General features: G+C 36.0%; 2 protein-coding genes across 2 annotated transcripts in view; one reads left to right on the forward strand and one right to left on the reverse strand.

The window, feature by feature from the left end:
- The window catches only part of LOC127969311 (glutamate receptor ionotropic, delta-1-like), a 232,613-nt gene that overhangs the window by 117,300 nt on the left and 100,210 nt on the right, over window positions 1-15,103 (reverse strand). The window lies entirely within an intron of this gene.
- LOC127968890 (serine protease HTRA1B) overlaps window positions 13,515-15,103 on the forward strand; it is a 433,724-nt gene continuing 432,135 nt past the window's right edge. Inside the window, exon 1 of the mRNA XM_052570287.1 lies at window positions 13,515-13,525. The gene's annotated coding sequence lies outside the window, so the exon portion shown is untranslated. The remainder of the gene's footprint in view (window positions 13,526-15,103) is intronic.

A 15,103-nucleotide genomic window follows, 5' to 3' on the forward strand; every position in this document is an offset into this window, starting at 1 on the left:
ACGATGTCTTAATGTCTTCTGCAATTGGATGACAGAGGTAATGTGTTTTCTGTTCTAATTATCCAGAATGCTTTGCAGAAGTGCAAACAATCTCAACAATTGAAACTCCGGCAAAGTCTTCCAACAAAGTGTTGTTTAATTTATTTTGTTTTGTCTGATTGACCATCTTAAACGTTTTTTGAAAAGAATGTACTAAAGACAAAAACATATATAAGGATTCAATTAATTGATGCGGGTTGAGGCAGAACACCTCGATTTGCACTTAATAATCCTTACTTCTGCCAAATATTTAAAAGTCTTTTTGTACACAGATCTAAATTTGAGCAGTTGCCAGCATCTTTGAAAAGTCCTGGGAAATGTTCCAGTATTGCTGCTTTTATTTATGGTTTACTGTCAACAATCTAAGCCTTGGCCAGTGAGAGTGAGGGAGTTTAACTTTTGAGCATGGGGTTTTTATCATCCACTTGCACTTTTTGCATGGCTTCATAAGCTGGTTAAATCCCCTTGATTCAGCCACCTCTCCCATACCAATCAGGATGTGTGTCCGTGTTCTCACAAGTCATAGGTGCAAACCAAAGACTAATATTAAAATGTCCTTGTGCTGTATCCTCAGATTGACACCAAGTTGTTTGCAGAAGAAAGAGAGGCAAATGTCAGGAAGAACACAGACAACGGCGTGTGGTCGATACAAGAGCCACCATCTTTGCTCCCTGGTGCTCCCACCCAGATAAGAAGAAGAGACGGTGAGCTGAATGCATCAATAGCAATCACAGAAGCCAAACTCACCGGTAAGAATTTGAGATGCCCCCTGCACAGTGCTTGATAAGGTTCATCTAAAGCATTCGAACATGGACTATCCATTAGGGTAACTTGGACATAAGCCATTGACTTGAAACTTAAAAACAAAACAAATTGTTGACAGAGCCTCTTTAAGGCAAGTTGGTTTATTTGGAAGCCATTTTGGCAACACCCTCAGGAAGATGAAACTTCTATTCCTATACCTAACATATTTAACATTGGGTATTTATAATCTGTGTTATCATCATCTATACCATCCCTTGTCATGGCTCACTTCAAAACAAAGCTTCTGTATTGCTATCCTTACCACTCCCTGAGGTAGGAGCTTTACAGAGAAGAAATTAGCTCAAAGCTCTTGTCCGAGCTGCCTTTAGCGTAGTATGAATCAGTCCATCCTTATCTAACCCGTCGACCATGTCAGAACACATGAGTTAGATCCCAGCATGGAGCTCTCATAGTTTCTGGGTGTGAAGCTTTTTCCCCTGGCCATTATGAGTTCATTTCCATCACAAAAGACACATGAAACATTGCAATTTAGCCTCAGATTTGTTTTTCTCTACTTCAATAGATTTAATTTGTAGTGATAACAAATACTGTAATCCAGTGTGCCTTTGTGCAAACAGATAAATGCTGCTTTTAAGTTCCTTGTGTTAAGAAAGTAGAAGAAAAGGTAAAACGAGCAGCAGGCATTTGAATAGCATTGCATTCGATAGTCATTATAACCTAAGAATTGATTAAATTGATATGTGTGGGCTCAAATTTGCTTTTATTATTTTGCTTTATTGTCCTTGGTTGATGAGTCCTGTGGAGTGCCATCAACAATATGAATGTTACTGAAGGGTGTTGAGGGAAACACAGCTGGGAGACAAGAAAATCAGTTGCAAACAACAAAGCAAACTGTCATCAACCAGCTTTGTTTGCTTGCTTTCTAAAAGCTGATTTCATGCCAATGATGTTTGGAATCTAATGGCATTTTTCCACTGCGTGGTACAACTCAGCTTGGTATAGCTCAGTATGGTACAGCATGGCTCGACATGGATTGGTTTGCGTTTCCACTGCAGTTTAGAACCGCTTTAGAGTGGGCGGGATTATTCACATGTCGTTATTGTTGCGCTGCCTCTACTGTTGCGACTTGTGAAAAACTTTTTTCCGTTCTGCGTCGGCCCATCAAGCTCTCGCTGGATCCGCTCCTCTGCTATCAATGAGAGGAACGTCTGTACTTCCTCAACAGACAACAAAATAGCCATTTTTTGGCTGTTAAAAAAGGTGGGTTAGTTCAAAACAGTTGCGTTCGCTCCTTCGCTGGCTGTGCTGATTTAAAACTAGTGGTTCTTTTGTGTGTCACTGTCGCAAGTTCGGTGATGCAGGTAGTGACAATTCTCTCCTGCCAATCCAGAGTTTTCCACATCATTTTTTGGTAACAGTACCATGCCGTAACATGCAGTCGAAAAGTGCCGTAACTAGCACAGCACTGACATGGGCATGTTTGAGATATTTAAATTTCTGTCCAACCAAGGATCATTGGAAAATGTTCCTGTGGCAACATGCAAAATATTACATTGCTTCTGCACGTTTCACTGCACTTTGAAAGTAAAATGTCAAGTGAGTGGTGCAAACACTATTCTTAATGTGGAATTAGAAATTTCCACAATAATACACACATACTATTTCGTAGGAACACTTGAACAGTTTGCATGGATGTTCATTTGCCCAACAGTAGCATTCTGGGGGCCTGAAAATACAAATTTTTGAAAACTGTTGGTCACACTTTATTTTAAGTTCCAATTCTCACTACTAACAAACCATTAACTACGACTTTCGCCTCAGTAAGTGCGTAATTTTCTGCGTATTAATAGTTAGTAAGATAGTTGTTAAATGTAGCTATTGGGTAGTATTAGGGATGTAGAATATGGTTATATAGGATATGTGCTTTATAAAAACTAATAAAAAGCCAATATGTTCATAATACATTTACATCTACATTTTAATCATTTAGCAGACGCTTCTATCCAAAGCGACTTACAAATATTTTGCACCTATGACCTCTTTAGGATGGCACCACAAGGTGTCATTCCGTTGCAGAACGTAAGATTCTGGAGGGCGCATAAAATAGGTATGCTAATAGGCTTGTTAAGAAGCCACTTGTTAATAGTAAGAACTGATTCCTATGTTAAATTGTTACCAAACTTTTCCAAGTGTGTGTTTTCGAAAATGATACCATTATTTTTGTGTAAACTATAAAAACATGAATTTGTGAAAACGGCGTCATCAAGCATATTACATGTTTAGTATACAAGAGTGCAGTATTTCTTTACAAAATATTATAAACATCACTTTTGTCAAAAAAATAAATAAATAAATAAAATCATAAAGAAAGAAGAAGAACCATAGACTGTAAAAATATATGGACGTAGTGTCCGTGACGTCACCCATAGACTCCTCATTAGCGGTTTTGAAGCCTAAAGTGTGCAGAGCGGGCCGTTGCCAATGGGCAAAAAGGCGCGAGCTGGCAATCCACCTGTCACTCAAGTGGCGACGCCCTTAATTATGCAGAAATTTAAGTCTTAATATAATTTAAACGGATGAGTTTTAAAAAAAATTCACCCCCCTCACAGTTGTCATGAAGGGCACAATTAGCAATATAGACCAAAAACATTTTTTGAACCTGGCTGTAAACATGTTTTTTTCTGCTGTAAAGTTGGGCATTTTAACATGGGGAGTCTATGGGACTGACTCCCTTTTGCAGCCAGCCTCAAGCAGCCAGTCGATGAATTGCAGTTTTAGTCACTTCTTTATTGGCCTCACGAGAGAGAGCGGGAGGTTGCTGCTTGAGAAGAACACAGTTTGAAAGCAGTTGGACAGGGTATAGTTAAAACTTGCTTGCTGTAAAAATTAACTATTTGAGAAATAGAAACAGGCATATTTATTTCAGTACATAGTATTTTCATAATGTTGAATCCATTGGAAATGAATACATTTATACTTTAATTAATACTTTATCACTTTTTCAGGTTTTACTTTCAAGTCACAGTACACTAAGGGTTGCTACCACTTCAGAACACCAGGAGTAGCAATGCTTGCGATGTGTTGGTAAAACATTTGTGATTTACATATTGACTATGATTCTGGCCTAAGGTTAATGGATGTACTGCGTCTAAGGTTATGGTGACAGAATATTTCACTTAGTCTTATTACTAGCTTGACTAATAAACATGTCACATAACTAGCATTTACTGTAATGTGCCAGGTTTGAATACATAAGCAGACCATTAGGGATACACAGTTTTGCTTTTGAATTGTGTTTTGTTTGTAAATGAACACAGTTCAGTTTTGAACACAGCTTAGTCTGTTTGTTTCATTATCTGTGACATGATATGCAGCAAGGATCCAAATTGAGAACACTTTCAGGCATAAATATTTAATACAATGAAAATGCATTTTCCAGTAATATTTTTGCAAAATGATATTGCTTTGCCTCTTGCACATTTCACAGTTGTGCCATTGTTAAATGTCCACTGATCATGTTAAAAGCATTTAAATGCATAAAAATGTCAAAAAGTTTCAGTGGAACTTTTATTACATTGGTTCTTGTGCAATCTCTACAATTCAGAAATTATATATAATCAAACCCTACCCTAAACCTAGCCAATAGCATAAACAAAATAAATCATGAGGTAAAAACAACAATGGCATTTTACATTGCTTCCACATTAATTCCAGCTTCAAGTGTTGTGACTTGTGTTTCATGGAACTCAGGACACAAATACTCATGACCAGCAGCCATGTCACCCTGTAGCCCAAGAGCGGTTGCCCACTAAAGCTAAGCAGGGTTGAGCCAGGTCAGTACCTGGATGGGAGACCTCCTGGGAAAACTAGGTTGCTGCTGGAAGAGGTGTTAGTGAGGCCAACAGGGGGTGCTCACCCTGTGGTCTGTGTGGGTCCTAGCGCCCCAGTGTAGTGATGGGGACACTATGCTATAAACAAGCACCGTCCTTCGGATGAGACCTTAAACCGAGGTTGTGACTCTCTGTAGTCATTAAAAATCCCAGGATGTCTTTCGAAAAGAGTAGAGGTGTGACCTCGGCTTCCTCTGATCATCATGGCCTCCTAACAATCCCCATATCTACTGATTGGCTTCATCACTCTGACTCCTCTCCACCAATAAGCTGGTGTGTGGTGGGCCTTCTGGCACATTATGGCTGCCGTTGCATCATCCAGGTCCTTTCATGTAAAAGTGATTTGAATGCTTAGAATAGCACTATACTGTGTAAATGTAAGAAATTATTATTATTTATTACTCTGCATCACAAACAGGTGATCTGCTGAGAAAATTGACAACATCAGAAAAGCCATACATATGCAATTTTTAGAACTTAGTAGTTTATCAATCATGCACTATGGTAAATGTGTTTTGAAGGGATAACATGGTACTGTGCAAGAAAGTGCACGTTTTATGCTTTTATCATAGATAAACTTAAAATAGTGCAAGTAACATAATATAAATTAAGCTTGACACTTATAGGGACTATTAACTAGTAGGTTATTAGCATGCCTATTATTAACATAATGGTTGTTTATTGGTACTATATAGTGCCAATAGCCACTAGTCAAATATACTTCAGGTTCAATGTAAAGCTATGTAAATTTGTAGTATAGCCTAATACATTTTTGAAAGGGATCTGCGTATTACTAAATCAGATCCAATGGAATCATCTATTTGCCATTGTTCCACTGAACCTCAACATTTGGTGACATTCTGATGTGTAATAAAACAGATCACAGCACTGCATGTTTGCCATTTATTGTATTAGAATCAGTGCTAGACTCAAATAAAAGATTACACAACATGGATGACTCACTCTGTTGTTCATATGCTTACTTGGGGATCAAACTGAAGAGATTAGACAGTCATTTTGTCAACATGCATTTTTTCTTCATGCATCAATATAAGAGTGATGCAAGATTTAAAATGAATATCACTGCATGCTGTTTCCTTTCAACGAGAAAACCAGCATGGGAAAAACAAAAGGGGAGTAAAATATACTAGTGTCAAATAGTGTCTCGAAAACAATGTATTAATGGTGGTGTATTAACATAAATGTGTAAGACGCTGTTGTTTGTATTGATCATTGTGACATAATCACATTCTGAAGTAATTACTTTTTTTTTCTGATTAGTTTCTTGAAAATTGGACTCTGGAGGAGCTTTAGGTTTTAAACATCAGATGCCTACCCAGTATCTCAGAAATCCTTTAAAGACCAAAGGAAATGCAGTTTTCCATGCCATGTGCCCTTTAAATTATGCTAATTGCCCGGAGATGATGGGCTGTACAGTATGTTAACTCTGAATGCAAAACTCCTTCCCATGCTGATGGGCACAGTAACACATCTGGCCACTCTACAAAACCCTAGAAATGTTTCCAGAACACTCTGATGGCAGCGCCACATGCTAGGTGTTTGAGAGGAAGCGAGATCGTTGAGCTGTAGGAGAACAGCCCACATGGCAGCTCAAACGCGGTTGGTGAAGAGCTTTTAGCTGGCAGGCTGACTTTGGGACTGTGTCATCAGCTGTCTATCTCCAGTGCAATAACAACAAATGTGTTAATTAAATGAGCTCTGTTGTATACTTCACACAGATGGACAACAGACACATTATGAGCCAGAGGAAAAAGTCCACATATTAAAAATAACAAAAAGAAAGAAATAACAAAAAAAGAAGAAGATTTCCAACTTTACAGTTTTACAGTATCTGCATACCCCCCTTCCCCCTCCACAAACTCTTTTTTTTATCCCTAGTAAAGAAAGGGATGTATATTTAAAATGCATTTATTTTATACAAAGTATAGTTGAAACCAATTTACATATTTACTGACAGATAATTTGAGACATACGGATATAAAAATTCCAATGAATCTTTATTTGGAGTGTTACTTGTGCAAAATGGACATTTCTTATTAATAAGCCTAAAATGTGTTTTAATGTCACTTTTATAACATTGCCCTTTAAATGCAAGATATATAAAATGTACCTAAAGTTTACTTGCAATAGTTCTACTTTAACACAATAAAATATACTATGTATTTAATTGGACTTCAGCACTACTTCCGCACAATTAAAGTGCATAAGGTACAAAATTTGTTTAATTAATTAGCAGACTTGAAGTTTACTTGTTCAGTTACTAAAGGTACAATTGCAGGGCATTCTAAGTATAGAAATATGAAAATGTAATTGTAGTATACTAAGCATGAAATAAACATATTTCAAATACATCTAAGTATATTTATTTTTCATTAGGGATAAATTAGCTGGACCAGCCTTATTTAGCTTAAAAATTTTATTAAAACTTATAGCCATCCTCACAGAGAAGAGTGAAGAGTGCTTTCTTTCTGTGTGCATCATTACAATAGGGTTCTACTCTTTGTGAGTTCACATGAATTCACAAAGAAAAGAAGGCTGGATGAAAACAATTTCTCTTGAAGGTCTCGGGGCGTGTAGACTGACAAAACAGTACAAATGCAAGCAGGCAGGAGAAGGCAAAGGTCTAATCTTTAGGGTGCTGCATTAGTCAGAAAAGCAGACAGAATGTGGTCATGGTATTATTGTGGCTGTCTTCTATTGCTCTATATTTTGGCATTTGCTAGCAAGGTTTACACTTTCAGCACATGGTTCTGTTTGAGCACATCGGTTTGTGGAAAAAAATTTATAAAATAAAAAACACTTAGTAAGTTGTATTAATGCACAGTGAATTGTCAAGAGACAGAAAACATGAGTTCTAATTTGACTTGCTGGTCGTTATGCAACTATAATAGGATGTGTTTTTTTTTTTTTTTTTTAAACTAGACAGGTTTCGTCAATAAACACTTCTGTGGGAAAAAAAAAAAGTTTATTTTTTTATTATTTATTTATCATTATTATTTTATCTGTATTTTTTCTGAAAAGTTATTTCAAGGCGTTAAACCTTTTGAGGGATATGTTTTCTGTCATTGTGGAAGTATTGATTTTAGAATTAAATTGCATACATTGGCCAAAGTGGCTAGTTCATGGGCAAAATAAGATGGGTCAACCCTTGTGAAAAATCTGGCATCTTAACTCTTTCCCCAACAGTGATTTTTGACAAATATAAATAAATTAATTAATACAAATAAAAAAAAAAACTTGCTAGCCACCACCAGCACAAAGGTGGGTAGAACAAATCATATACTTCTCATTTCATTTACAACTACACTGGCCAATATATCTTAGAGATTAATTCTACAAGAAATTGGTCTGAAATGGAAAAAAGTAGCTAGTTGTTAATTTTGTGTGTTGATCTTTAAATGAAGAGATCAAACAATGGAGCTCAGGCATAGTGAATCCAATTATTTTCAGGGTTTTTTTCTAGGTTTGGTTTGCTTGTACCCTGCAGCTTGCAGACAGAGAGGGGAAGGACGTTCATTCTTTGCCTGATCTTGTCCTTGTATGACAAATAAATAAATACAACAAAGAACTAAATGAAGGTTTTGAGACTGAATGTCATGATCTGCAGGATTCAACCGAAAATGTCCCCTCTGGCCTCGGTAAGGCTTTGCTCTCTAACTATTATTTGAACAAACTTGCTGCTGAAAGTAAAAAATAAAAAAATAAAAACATACAAAAGCTATGCTGTTTTGCATAGAATAAGGTTCAGCTACAGTAACCATGTAATGTAACTGCACCAATTTATAAGTGATATGTATATTGGCAACAGAAATGTAGCATCTAAGCTAGCTGAATTTTTATTTTTCTCTTGTTTTTTTTTTTGTTTTTTTGACGTTCCTTTTCTATTGTTTTTCTTTTATTATTATTATTTTTCTTTTTCTTTTTCTCGCTTCATACCAAACAAGATTTAGAAACAAGCCCATTACAGCAGTGTGCATTCTGTCCTCTGAACTGTGAAATAAAATGGATTCAGTTCACAAGCAAAGTCCTGGGATGAAAAATTAAACATTTACCATAGCAACACGCTTCATTTGGCCTCCAAAAAGGGTCTGCTGGGACTTGTGATGATGCTTTGACTCCAAAAATAAATAAAAAAATAATACAAATAAAATGTAATTGTAATTTCATTGATTTGCTTTAATCTGTAAAAGGATTGTTTGCAGTACGGGAAGTAAACAAAACAGTAAGGCAGCAGAAATGTATAATGCATAATTTCAAGAACACACACACACACACACACACAAAGCTTAATTTGTGGACAGAAAAGTGGTCTTGTTTGATATTGGTTTGACGTAAAGTGGGGTAGATTCTTCTATTGATCTTAAATGAGTGTGCTTAAGAGACCAAACCACAACAATATGCACTAATATGGATGACATGTAATTATGAAAAGGCGGATGATTTGTGTAGTGATTTCAGGCATGCTGTGGATAAGATGTGAGGTAGTTCATACAATCTGTCAAACTGGAGGGTCTTTTTAATCATACTGGATGGCCCTTTTAATCACACTAAGCAGTTGGGCCAATACAGCAATGAGCCAACAGTTTATTCTGAGAAGATCTTAAAAGTCTGAAAAACACAGATAAACCTCTTTATCTTTTCTTTACAAAAAGTCAGTTTATGGAATAAATAAATATTCAGTAAACTCTAAAAATATCAAATGAACTGAGGGAAAATAGTATTAGCTACAAAATGCTGTTGAGCCAGTGCAGATCTGTAAGTGAAGTTTAGCGTTTCAAGACTTTGTCTGAGGCACTTGCCTTTTTGGGCTGATCTAGTTTAATTGGAGCAATCAAACACACTTTGCGGGTATTGATCAAGTATTAAGAGCCCTTACCCTCAGATTAAATAAGACATTTATGAGATTTAGTTTTATGTTTACAATTAGTTCATCAGAATTGACCACCATCTTGTTCCTCCATTGTAAGTCGCTTTGGATGAAAGCATCTGCTAAAATCCTAAATGCAAATGGTAATACTAGAATATGTTATAACTAGGGCTGTTAACACTAACATGCTGTATGCACTTAATTAAATAACACTATTTGTATACTGAATATCTACATTATATATATTAAAAAAAAAAAATGATAGGAAGATCCAAAGCTCATTTAAACCGATAAAAAAAGTATATAGAACAGCCCTTTGAATCTCTGTAAATGGAAAGTTACCATCACTCTTGAGAATTTTACTGACCAAATAAAATATCACTCATTGCCATTCATACTGTAGAAATGGTAATGCAAACACCAGCAAATGTCTAAAGTGCAGGTAATGGTAGTGCCAAATACATTTTTACAATTGAAAAATGACCTTAATAAATTGTGGGGGAAGATACTTAAATACCGAATTACTGCAGCTTTGCATTAACATGTTTCGTCTATTTAGAGAAATATGTTTGTCTTGTGAAAGAGAGAGAAGGAGACAGAGAGAGAAATTAAAATGTTATTAATAAAAACTGCTTATGTGATGTGATTCCAGTATGTGATTTTTTAGCACATATCCACAAGCTCAGCAAGTCAGTTCATATGCACATTTTTTTTTACATAAAACAATTTCTATACATGACATTGTTCTCTTCTTTATCTTTGACTACTCAATTATGAGAATGTATAGTGCACATTTACAGACACTGTGTGACTTACTTTCCATGATAATTATAATAGATAATGCTTTAAACTAACGGTTTAATGTGAAAAGTACTGTGTCAACTAATTATAGGCTGTTCCTTACTGTAACATTAATACAGTCGTGACATTGTTTTGTCTCATGTAGACAGACTTTTAACATAACTCATATTCTGGCCAAGAACAATGATTTGTTCTTCAAAAGCACCCACTGTGCCCTCAACTCGGGAAGTTGCATAAAGACAGCAAATTAAATTAGAGTTTGCCAGATGAAGAAAGTGCTTTCTTGTTTCTGTGCAGATTTCAGTCAGTGAACAGTCTGCAGTGACTGATGTCGGAGACTGAGGCTAGTTTTTAAGTATAAAGATTGATTCCCCACACCATCTGAAGTCATATTCAAATGACATAAGTACTTAAACACAAAAGCAACATGGGCCATTTTGAGCATTGCATAAGATATGCATTCAACAGTCTATTATGTTATGATTCTTGCATGCACATCTCCTTTTAAAATTTGAATTTTCTGGTAATACAGGTGCATCTCAATAAATTAGAATGCCGTGGAAAAGTTAATTTAAGTAATTCAACTCAAAATGTGAAACTCGTGTATCAAATTCAATGCACACAGACTGAAGTAGTTTAAGTTTTTAATTGAATTGTTGGCTTTCTGGAAAGTATGTTCATTTACTGTACATGTACTCAATACTTGGTGCCTCTCTTCGGCGTGGCATGGAGGTGATCGGTTTGTGGCACTGCTGAGGTGGTATGGAAGCCCAGGTTTCTTTGACAGTGGTCTTCAGCTCATCTGCATTTTTTGGTCTTTTGTTTCTCATTTTCCTTTTGACAATACCCCATAAATTCTCATGGGGTTCAGGTCTGGTGAGTTTGCTGGCCAGTCAAGCACACCAACACCATGGTCATTTAACCAACTTTTGGTGCTTTTGGCAGTGTGGGCAGGTGTCAAATCCTACTGGAAAATTAAATCAGCATCTTCAAAAAGCTGGTCAGCAGAAGGAAGCATGAAGTGCTCCAAATTGTCTTGGTAAACGGGTGCAGTGACTTTGGTTTTCAAAAACCACAATGGACCAGCACCAGAAGATGACATTGCACCCCAAATCATCACAGATTGTGGAAACTTAATACTGCACTTCAAGCAACTTGGGTTATGAGCTTATCCGCCCTTTCTCAAGGCTCTAGGACCTTGGTTTCCCAAGGAAATACGAAACTAGCTCTCATCTGAAAAGAGGACTTTGAACCACTGGGCAACAGTCCAGTTCTTCTTCTCCTTAGCCCAGGTAAGATGCCTCTGACATTATGTGTGGTTCAGGAATGACTTAACAAGAGGAATATGACAACTGTAGCCAAATTCCTTGACACATCTATATGCCTCGACCCCAGCCTCAGTCCATTGCTTGTGAAGTTCACTCAAATTCTTGAATCGATTTTGCTTGACAATCCTCATAAGGCTGTGGTTCTCTCTGTTGGTTGTGCATCTTTTTCTTCCACACTTTTTCCTTCCACTCAACTCTCTTTTAACATGCTAGGATACAGCACTCTGTGACCAGCAAGCTTCTTTGGCAATGAATGTTTTATGGCTTACCATCCTTGTTAAGGGTGTCAATGATTGTCTTCTTGACAACTGTCAGATCAGCAGTCTTCCCCATGATTGTGTAACCTAGTGAAGCAAACTTAGAGACTATTTTGAAGGCTCACGAAACCTTTGCAAGTGTTTTAAGTTGATTAGCTGATTGGCATGTCACCATATTCTAATTTTTTGAGATGAGTGAATTAGTGAGTTTTTGTTAAATGTGAGACAAAATCATCACAATTAAAAGAATCAAAGTCTTAAACTATTTCAGTATGTTTGCATTGAATTTATTTAATACATGAGTTTCACAATTTGAGTTGAATTACTGAAATAAATGAACTTTTCTATGACATTCTAATTTATTGAGATGCACCTGTAATTTGCAGCACTCTAAAAAGTCAGCAGCTAAAAAAGTCAAAGCTGTATGTGACCTGAGGTTAATACTGTAGCTTAGCATCTTTCTATACAATTCAAGGCATGAATGAAGCCGATTTAACATACTTTGTTTCAGCAACAACACAAGCCTCTGAAGAAGATAGCAGCTAAATCGTTCTCCTCTTCTTACATGAGAAAGGCAGATGCCTCTGAATCCGAGTCCATTCCATTTTCATCATGTTAGACACTTCTGCTTTCATCCATGTTGGGCCGTGATCATCAATCTCTCCGTGACAAGAGCCCCTCTGCCTAATGAATGCTGATGCTGAATTGATTTGTGGATGGGATGAGTTAATTTTAGACCTCGTTCAGGGTCCCTCATAATCCTGATGGCCCCACAAGTGGCTTGGATGGGCAAAGAATACATCACTTCCTGTCTCTGATGATCTGCTGCCATGAAAGACAAAATGAGATGGACAGGGCATTCCCTTTACTGGAAACTTGCATGAACTCTTAGTCATCTAGAATACTATAAATCCAGAATGTGCCTATGCCCTGCTAATTCCCCATTTTCATGTGCACTTCATAATAGATGGCTCCTTACATATATATATTTTTTAAAGCTACAGTGTAATTACTGGGAGAGTAGCAGCACTAAACAGAATTGTCAAAATAACTGTTTCTCACAAACAAATCCAGGCAAATGTCAAGCAGCAAATGCAAAATTAATAATATTGCCTTGTTTTAACTAGACACACGTTATAATCTGAGGGACTTTACATTGTCACCCCAATAGCAGCACTATAAATTCTGCTGCTTCACTTCTGTGAGGGTAGAAACATGGCATTGTGAAATGCAAAGTCATTCTAGTAAATAGCGGGTATCATAAAATGCCTGAATTGGCTTAATTTTATGATAACTTTCTTGGAACTGAATAAATAATATGGTTGATGAGATGAGAAATTGTTTTTATTGCTGAAATTATGAATAAAAAGATAGCATTTAAAGTTTAATTCCTTGTATAGTTTTTTTTTTTTTTTTTTTTTTTTTTTTGCAGATCTATGAACCAGTCATAAGAAAATTTGTCCTGGCCTATGTTAATATTTCTTTGGTCAATTAGAAGGAATCGATAGGTTTAAAACTTTTTTTTCCAACAAATTTCCAGACAATAGTTTTCCTCAAGTGTAATTTCAGAAATAATAATGCCCATGGAAGCGCACATCACACACACACACACACACGCACGCACACACACACACACACACTCACACACACACACACACACACACACACGCACACGCACACACACACACACTTACACACACACACACTGTTAACCACTGTTACAACACTGGGAATTTATTTTCTTCATTTTTGCTGGTTATTTTTCATTTCCTACTTTTCATTCATCTTAATTTATTCAACATAAACACAAATGATCTTGTGTTTTCATCCCTACACTCGAGGCAGTAGACCCTGCATTATCTTTGAGAAACACAAGTTACAGTGGTATGAGCCAAAATGTTTTTTGAGACATGTTTTTTCCCTGCTCCATATTAGAAAGATTCCAGCTACCCAGCAGCACCATTACCCAAGTCCCAAATGTTCCACTTTTCCTTTCTAACACAGTGATACAATGGATGGATTAAATTGTAGGATTATGAGACAGTTAAAAGTTTGTATGTGTAAAAAAATGTTTGTATCTTGTCCTATGGAACTCCAGTACTCCAGTAAAGTAGTGACAGCCAACTGTTATTGAATTCATGATATCATGTGTGTTTGTTTTATAAAAGAAGGATTGCACTCATCAAAGTGTTCAGAAAAATTAGGGTTGTAGTGTTGCACATTACTCGTTAATTCATATGTCATAATGTAATGTATTTTGGATATTTTTCAATTGATGGCTTTTTTATGTGAAATATGTGTGAATAATCATATAAATAAATTCCATTATTTTCATATTGACAATATTACTTTAAACAAAGTTTCAGGCTTGGCAAGCAAGACTGTGGCAACACAAGTGCCTTGGATCGGAATGCAAATAATTTTTATAGAATACCGTCGTCAAAGACGCCATTTGAAGCTAAAAGCTGACATTTAAATGGACATATTTTGGATGAAAACTGCTATGATTACTCTACTTTTAAAGCATACATTTGATTTAAACAGTAGGTCTACATAATATTCACATTTGCTGTTGATGTATTATACATGTATAATACAATGATGTATGTTATTAGCCATACAAACCTTACTATTAACATTTTTACATAACATTTACTTATTTTATCTCACAATTCTGACTTTTTATTCCTCGCAAATGCAAGTTTATATATCCAAATGAAGACTTAATAACTCAAAAATAGTTTGAGTTGAGTTTGTCAATTCTGAGAAAGAAAAAAAAATGAAGAGCTCTAAGGGGAAAAGAGAGAATAACGAGTTGTTTTTCTTTATTAGAATTGTGAGATATAATATCGGAACTGCGAGAATAAAGTCAAAATTGTGAAATATAAAATAAAATTAACCTTTTTTCTATTTATTCTTTTATTCCAGTCGAAAACTGTCATTTTCTGCCACTAGATGGTCTCCGCACACAAAAAACGTCATCCCTATTTCGGATACGTAAGACTATCCCACTATCTAACGTCAATTTCGTTGAATAACAGTGTTTATCGTTGAGTGACAAGCTCTTGTAATATGCAGAGAATATTTTGAAAATTACATCTAATCAATATAATTGGCAATCTCTTTATACCTAAC

Source organism: Carassius gibelio, chromosome B12, assembly GCF_023724105.1.
Source record: "Carassius gibelio isolate Cgi1373 ecotype wild population from Czech Republic chromosome B12, carGib1.2-hapl.c, whole genome shotgun sequence".
Classification (NCBI taxonomy): Eukaryota; Metazoa; Chordata; class Actinopteri; order Cypriniformes; family Cyprinidae; genus Carassius; species Carassius gibelio.